This window comes from Hemicordylus capensis, chromosome 3, assembly GCF_027244095.1.
Source record: "Hemicordylus capensis ecotype Gifberg chromosome 3, rHemCap1.1.pri, whole genome shotgun sequence".
Classification (NCBI taxonomy): Eukaryota; Metazoa; Chordata; class Lepidosauria; order Squamata; family Cordylidae; genus Hemicordylus; species Hemicordylus capensis.
In genome coordinates, this window is record NC_069659.1 from 202,268,903 (window position 1) to 202,276,918 (window position 8,016).

Sequence of the window (8,016 nt, forward strand, 5' to 3'; positions counted from 1 at the left end):
GATTCAGCTGCTGTGAAGGCAAAGCAGGGCTGGTGGTGAGACAAATTAAAAAAATTTTTTTGAACCTTAGACCATTTGATCATTAGTTCTCAGTTTACATCAAATTCAGCTAGCAGAAATATTGCATAGATTTTGCAAAAACATGACAGTAATACAATTAGACTCATTTATCTTAAAATCCATTTTTCCTTCTCACCCACAATTAATCTGGCTGGAACACAAACTGCTTTACAGAGAACCTCTTTCCCCCTCCCATCTGGAAATGGGCGGAGTTATCCTTGTTCATCAGGGATCAGCTCAGTTGTGAGCAAGAATTTGAAAGGGAAACTTCCGGTTTAGAGTTTGGAGCTCACGGAAAATGGTAAGAGACCATCTCAAGGAAATCAGTAAACATAACATATAAAGGCTTATGAGACTCGGTAGTGGCAGAAATATCACAATTAACTTGATATAAGAATGAATGAAATAGAGCTTGCTCTCATGCCTAATGCATTTAGCCATAAGCAGCACTTTTGCACAGGTGGGAAGATTCAGCCCTCAGTTGGCCAGCTGACCGCTGAAAGTTCCCTGTGTTGCTCAGGCCATGACCAATTTTATGTTCAATTAATATAATAACTGTGAATTTTGGAATTCAATGTCAGAGCAAGTTTGGTCTGGAACAGTTTACAGAAAGGAAAAAAACACAAACATGTCACTAGTATAAATACATTCACAAATACAACAGAATAAACAGAATAAATACAACAGAAACCTCATCTTCACAGAGATGAGCTATAAAATTGATGTGGGTTGAATTCCTATACAGAACCAGAGCTTTGGGCTCCCTCTCAGAAACATGCACACACACACACACACACACACACTGAGGCTTGTCTTGTGTATTTCACAGAACAAAGGACTAAACAAAGAAAACTCCATATGAGTCACAAGGAATTTTATAACATTTTCAATCTGTTAGCCATAAACTCAGTTAAGAAAGTAGCTTAAATAGAACAAACTTATCACAGCCATCCATAAAAACAACCTGTAATTCTATATTACCTTTCCACATCACAATCTTATAACTTACTGGTGCTTTTCAAGCATTTTTCTTTTTGTTGTTGTTAACAACCTCCAACCAAAATCCTTTTACGTATTTCCTTCTAGGTTTTTCTTCTTCTTTTGTCTGCAATTCCCATATGCATTCCTTCAAAACTCCATTTTCTTTCCTCTTTTCCAACTGAAGTAGTTGAAGAGAGATAGAAAAGAAGAAAAAGAGAACAAAAGCAGCCTTTTGTTCAGAGAAACTTTTGCAGCTAGAACAGTGTTATCTTTTGGCTTGGTTACAACAGGACAGTGGCAGAGACTGTTTGCAGACTGTTTGCAACACACGGGCAAAGCTTGGAAGCAACTTGGAAACAGAACACAGAGAGAGAAATGATTTTTGCAAAAGACAATCATTCTTCCTTCCTTAACACTTATAAAACAGAGGCAAGTGCAAAAGGATGTTATTTTCAGAGTCAGGAGGCCTCTGACTCGAGTTCATAGTGGCCAAACTTTCATACAAAGGCATTTCAAAACATGTTTTCTAAGAGCACTCTTTGCTCCCATGATAATCACCCAATTTTTCAAGACACACTCCAAAGGTGTACATGAAATCCGTTCAGATTTTGTGTACTTGCTATTTCTGCTACCCATAGCCCCCCTCTTTGAATTGCTCGGGCTTAGGCTGTTTATTTCCTTCCCAGGCAGCCCTACTTCGGCTGTGGGATTGTTGTTTTTTGTTTGTTTGTTTTTCTTCTCTCTCTCTCTCTCTCTCTCTTTCCCCCTTCTCGAGCTGAAAGATTAAACCGCCCCTGCTTGGATTTTTGGCTTAAATTGCCCCCCCACTCTAGGGATTTTGGCTTAATTTGCCCCTGCGTGGGCAGCCCTTCTTCGGCTGTAGGATTTCCCCCCTTTTCTCTGGCTGAAAATTGCCCCTCCCTGGGCTTCCCCCCCCCCCCTTTGCCCCTCTTGGGCTGAGGAGAACCAAAAGATGTCTTTGGATTTCACTCTCTTACTCACTCACTCTCTCTGTTCACACTTTCATTCACTCTTGCCTCGATTCCCAGATGTGGCACGTTGTGACGACTGGTGCATCCCGGGCCCATGAGAATCCTCCACAGACAAAAGCTGTGGGGCGCGCTGGATCTCACTGTCCCGTGACGGGTCAGACTGTCCACCCAGAGTCACATCCGACTGTCATGGCACCAAATTGTTGTGAATACCGATTCGTCCCTGGGTCCGCCTTTTAGCCAATCAAACAGACTCAGTGGGGATCAATTAGAGGCCATTTTATTTGCTGCTGCAGCCAGCAAGGTAAATCAATGGCTATTGCTCTGCATTGAAATACAAATTGGTTATAGGTGCATCTTACATTTATACAGACAATCTGAATGATGTTGACACCCTAGACATAGTATACTTGGCAACAAAATGGTGGACTAAGTATCTAGTACGCATGCGAAAGATTCATTGTTCATCTGGTGATCACCCCTTATTTGGTTACATCCTGTTTTCTTTAACTGTCAGCAAAGAACGGTGAGAACCAAGTTTCTTTAGATACAATTTAGTGGAGAGAGATAATCATGTGAGGCCGAGTCCTTGAGCTGGCCTGAGCTGGGCTGGGGTTACTTGAAGTTAGAGTGAGGTATTCTAAATAAAATGGAGTTACTTTGGTTTACTAAAACACATCAGTATCTTGCCTGCATTGCTGCCTCTAGCAATGGGCTTTTCTAGGCTGGATTTCAATATCTGTGAGCCTCCGCAACTGCTTCTGCAGAAGGGTTTCTCTGCCCACCCTCCTTGTGAAGCCTGCAAGTAGCACAAGGGGCGGAGCGTTCTCTTTCCCCGCCCCATAGGCCACATTCAAAGCCTGCAAGGGTCCTTTGCGGGACGGGGCGGGGGGAGATGAGGCTCTACTTCCAGTCTAGGTGAAACAGCGCTGGAGGTTGGGTGCTAACCACATCGTAGGTGCTAATGGGTGCGGCCACTGTGCCGGGCGGGGCTGGAGCTGTCACTGGAGGCAGAAGCTGTAGTGGGGTGGTGCTGCTGGTCCCAGTCTGGGTGGCTGCGGCAGAACTGGCCTCCGCAGAGTCCCCTGGATTAAAGAAGAAGAAGACAGGCGTGCCGAGGGCTCCTTCTGTGCTCCTGACTCCAGAACAACCGGGGGTGGGCGCCAACCCCTCCCCACTTTCACGAGCGCCAAGGCCCTTCTGAGGTCTACCTTCGAGGGCCCACATGGGTTGACGAAGAGAGTGGATGGGAGACGACGCTAAGCAGCACCCTCAGTTTCCAGCCTGGTGTCCATCGGATGCTTGGGGATGGCCCCATGGGGAAAGGAGTCGCTGCTGCTAGTCGAGGCTCACCATTACTGGAGCGGAAGTGCTTGCCACATCATTGGTAGTGCAGGGGGAGGCTGCAGTGATGGTGAGGGGCAGAGACAGTGGGGGCAGGGGCTGCTCACGAGGTAGACATGGTGCTTTGCAGCTGGGACTGAGAGAGGACAGACGGGGGGACACCAATCTGTGCCTGCCCACCCCCAATTCCAACAACCCCCAGGCCAAGGCCCCCTGGGCTCTGCTTTAGCCATAACCCAGGGGTCGAGCATCTGCATTGCAGGCAGCAGGTCGCAGGTCCACTCCCTGGCAGCAGCATCTCCTCCACCCAGGGCTCGGAGAGACTCCTGCCTGCAACCTTGGAGAGCCACTGCCTGTCCAAGCAGCTTGACGGATGAATCGGGATGAGGCAGCTTCCTAGGTTCCCCTCTAGATCCTGAAGTTGACCACTGCTTGGACAAGCCCCATAAGAAGACCACTTCCTCCTCTGGGATATGAACACCTGTCTGAGTTCACTCTCAGAAGTGCCTCTCCCAAGGCATGGGTGATCTTTCTGCTGGCCATTGGTTCCGCAAGCACAGCACTGACTGCTCTGTCTGGCAGTGGCTCTCAGGCCAAGCCAAGTCCTTCTGGGGCCTGCTTCCTGAAACCCTTTCATGGAAGATGCCCGGGATGGCCCCTGGCCCCTTCTGCAGAGAAGACACGCCATCCGTGACGGAGCCATGGGTTTTCCTGGCCCCGGTGGGAGATGGGAGCGGCCACGTAGCAGTAAAGGGGAGGGTTCAATGTCCACCTGCCCACCCCCAATTCCAACAGCACGCAAGCCAAGACCCCCTGGGCATGCATGAGACAGCCCACAGGCCTCAGCAAAGAGGATGAGTGCAGGGAAAGGTTGCCCCAGTGCACTTAGTTCTCAGTGGGGTGTGCTTCTGATTTACTCACCAGCTTCCTGAAGCTGGCCAAGATTTTGAATGGGCCCTCTTTCCTACGTTGAGGCCGATGAGCCCTTGGGTCCAGGCTTGGCCACTTCTCTCATTTCCGCGCCTGAAAGGTTCAACGTCTGATCTGTAACTGAAGGATCAAAACTGCATTGACCAATAACACATCAGTCTTTCAGGGAAGGTGAGAAATGGGGAAACCTAATCTCCAGATTGCTAGGTTTTCTATCATCATGGTGGAATTCCAGCTACCGCCACAAGGGAGTTGCCAGGGATGAGCTTTGCCTACAAATCCCACCCTCCACTGTGACACCAGACAGGCTACAGGCTACATTATGACATCATGAGGTTCACCACTGAGCATCACTGGAAGCAGAGAGACAAGTTACTCATCCCTCTCTTCAGCCCATTCATTTCAATCCTCCATGCATGGTGTGGAAGGAGCGGACGGAGAGACATTTCCTTCCCTCTCTCACCATACTCGAACCCGGGGGACTCCCCTGAAACTGACAGCCACGAAATGTAGGATGCCACTCCAGGCCTGGGAGTGCCACCCACATGCTGCAGAAGAGCAGGCAGCTGCATGGCATGCGGGATCGGTGCCACGGTCATCCCCAGGGAGACCGCAGGAAAGCGAGTGGGGGAAACCTGACTGCAGGAGACGGGCCATCTCCCCCCACCCCCCTCGGCTTTTTACCAGGATGGGAAAGAGGGAGGGGCCTTTCCCAATGGGTGGTTCTCCTTCCTGAGCTGGGGGAGAGTGTTGCAGCAGCAAGAAAGTGAGCTGTCTGCCTGGTTTCCAGAACAAGCCCCAGAGAAAGGCTTAAGCTCACTTTCCTTGGGAGACCAACCAAAGAGGCACTTGGGGAGATCAGAATAGAACCGACCGACTCACACAAAGGAAAAAGAGCCCAGGAACAGGAAGGAGAAGAGAAACTCCTAGCTAGCCCCACCAGCCCAGAGGAAACTACACTGTCCCCTCTGGCTGCAGAGCAATTGCATGATGCATGATGCAAGCGATGCACAGTGAGTTGGGCCGAAGCTGTTGCATATCCCAGCAGAGAGCAACTGGCCGTATCCATCCCCCGCACAACATCCCTCCAGTGGCGGCTGCTGGTGTCTACCTCCTGTTTCTTTTTGGATTGTGAGCCCTTTGGGCACTGGGATTCTTCTTTATTTTTTATAATTCTCTGTGCAATCCACTTAGACACCTTTTGTTGAAAAGAGGTATATACAGCCCCTGGTGGTGCAGTGGTAAAATTGCCACCCTGTAACCAGAAGGTTACAAGTTCGATCCTGACCAGGGGCTCAAGGTTGACTCAGCCTTCCATCCTTCCGAGGTCGGTAAAATGAGTACCCAATATGTTGGGGGCAATATGCTAAATCATTGTAAACCGCTTAGAGAGCTTCGGCTATAGAGCGGTATATAAATGTAAGTGCTATTGCTATTGCTATTGCTACAGGTGAAACTCGGAAAATTAGAATATCGTGCAAAAGTCCATTAATTTCAGTAATGCACATTAAAAGGTGAAACTGATATATGAGACAGACGCATTACATGAAAAGCGAGATAAGTCAAGCCTTAATTTGTTATAATGGTGATGATCATGGCGTACAGCTCATGAAAACCCCAAATCCACAATCCCAGAAAATTAGAATATTACATGGAACCAAGAAGACAAGGATTGTAGAATAGAACAATATCGGACCTCTGAAAAGTATAAGCATGCATATGTATTCAGTACTTGGTTTGGGCCCCTTTTGCAGCAATTTCTGAATCAATGCGGCGTGGCATGGATGCTATCAGCCTGTGGCACTGCTGAGGTGTTATGGAAGACCAGGATGCTTCATTAACGGCCTTCAGCTCTTCTGCATTGTTTGGTCTCATGTCTCTCATCCTTCTCTTGGCAATGCCCCATAGATTCTCTATGGGGTCAGGTCAGGCGAGTTTGCTGGCCAATCAAGCACAGTACACTGTAGACTTTTCAGAGGTCCGATATTGTTCTGTTCTTCAATCCTTGTCTTCTTGGTTCCATGTAATATTCTAATTTTCTGGGATGGTGGATTTGGGGTTTTCATGAGCTGTACGCCATGATCATCACAATTATAACAAATTAAGGCTTGACTTATCTGGCTTTGCATGTAATGCGTCTGTCTCATATATCAGTTTCACCTTTTAATTTGCATTACTGAAATTAATGGACTTTTGCACGATATTCTAATTTTCCGAGCTTCACCTGTCAATATCCTTAGTAGTAGTAATACAAAGAGTAATATAGAGAAATGGGCTTCATTAAGTATAGATAAAAGACAGCCAGAATCTGGATGAACAATAATCAGGCCAGGTCGAAGCGCCAGATGAGTGAGTCACGGCCTCGGATGCAAGCAGTCCGTATCTCTCCCCACCCAGCTCTCTCTGCCTGCCCTCTCGGGAGTGTCCCCCCCCCCAAAAAAAACCCAGAGCGCTGGGAGTCCCAGCATCCATTGAGATGGAGAATGGTCAAAGATGCTTCCGAAGTCAGCGGGACTCAGAGAGCATCTTCTCCCCAGTGCTCCTCCAAGGCAGGCACCTCCCGGTGGCTTTCTCTCTGGAGGCGTTCACACACCTTCCGTGATGAAGCCCATCCTTGCTCTGTTTAGACACATGATTTTTTTTGCATATTCCAAAAGACGGGATCTCAAAATGGGATCGCTGTCAACTGACAAAGGCCAATGCTGGCAGATAGGGCCACGTTTGGCAAAGCGGAAGCTGGGGATGGAGGGAGACGCTTGGCGGGAGGTGAAAGGGCTCCCCAGTCAACGGTTTCCACTCACTGAAATCACTGCGGTATGAAAGACGCAAAGTCAGTACTAGATACTTGGACCACCATACTGTGTCTAGGGCGTCAGCACCATTTAGATTGTCTGTATAAATGTAGGTGCACCTGTAACCAAACTGTAATCGGTTTGAGAGCATGAGCCTACTGCTTACCTATTGCTATCTGCAGAAGCAATAAATCCTCAATGAATCATTCCCAATCCTTGTGTCTGACTGACTGGTTACGTTGACCCAGGAACGAGCCCCATCCACATCAGTATGGTCGCTCAGCAAGAGCTGGAGGGCCAGATTTCCCCTCCCCGGCACAATGTCCGGGCAAATGAGCAAGAGAGGTGTTTGTGATCTGGCTCTCCAAAGCCCAGGAAGCCTGACGGAGCCCTTGCTTGACATGGCCCCCCTTGCGATGGGGATCTGGAATGCTGAGCGTTGGCCTGACTGATGGTGGGGATCTTTCTCTCCTAGTTTATCAAGTCCATTGAGAAAGAGAGAGATAGGAACATAGGAAACTGCCATATGCTGAGTCAGACCATTGGTCTATCTAGCTTAGTATTGTCTTCACAGACTGGCAGCGGCTTCTCCAAGGTTACAGGCAGGCAGGAAGCCCTATTTTGGAGAAGCCAGGGAGGGAACTTGAAACCTTCTGCTCTTCCCAGAGTGGCTTCATCCCCTGAGGGGAATATCTTGCAGTGCTCACCCATCAAGTCTCCCATTCATATGCAACCAGGGCAGACCCTGCTTAGCTATGGGGACAAGTCATGCTTGCTAACACAAGACCAGCTCTCCATCGTCCTGCAATGGAGCTCCGAGGCTGACCCACCAGGTGCCTAATGCAGCAGTTTGGCAACTTTGGGAGTTCTGCAGGCTGCAAAACCTTGGCCTCCCGGAATCTCATGTCAGCCCAAAT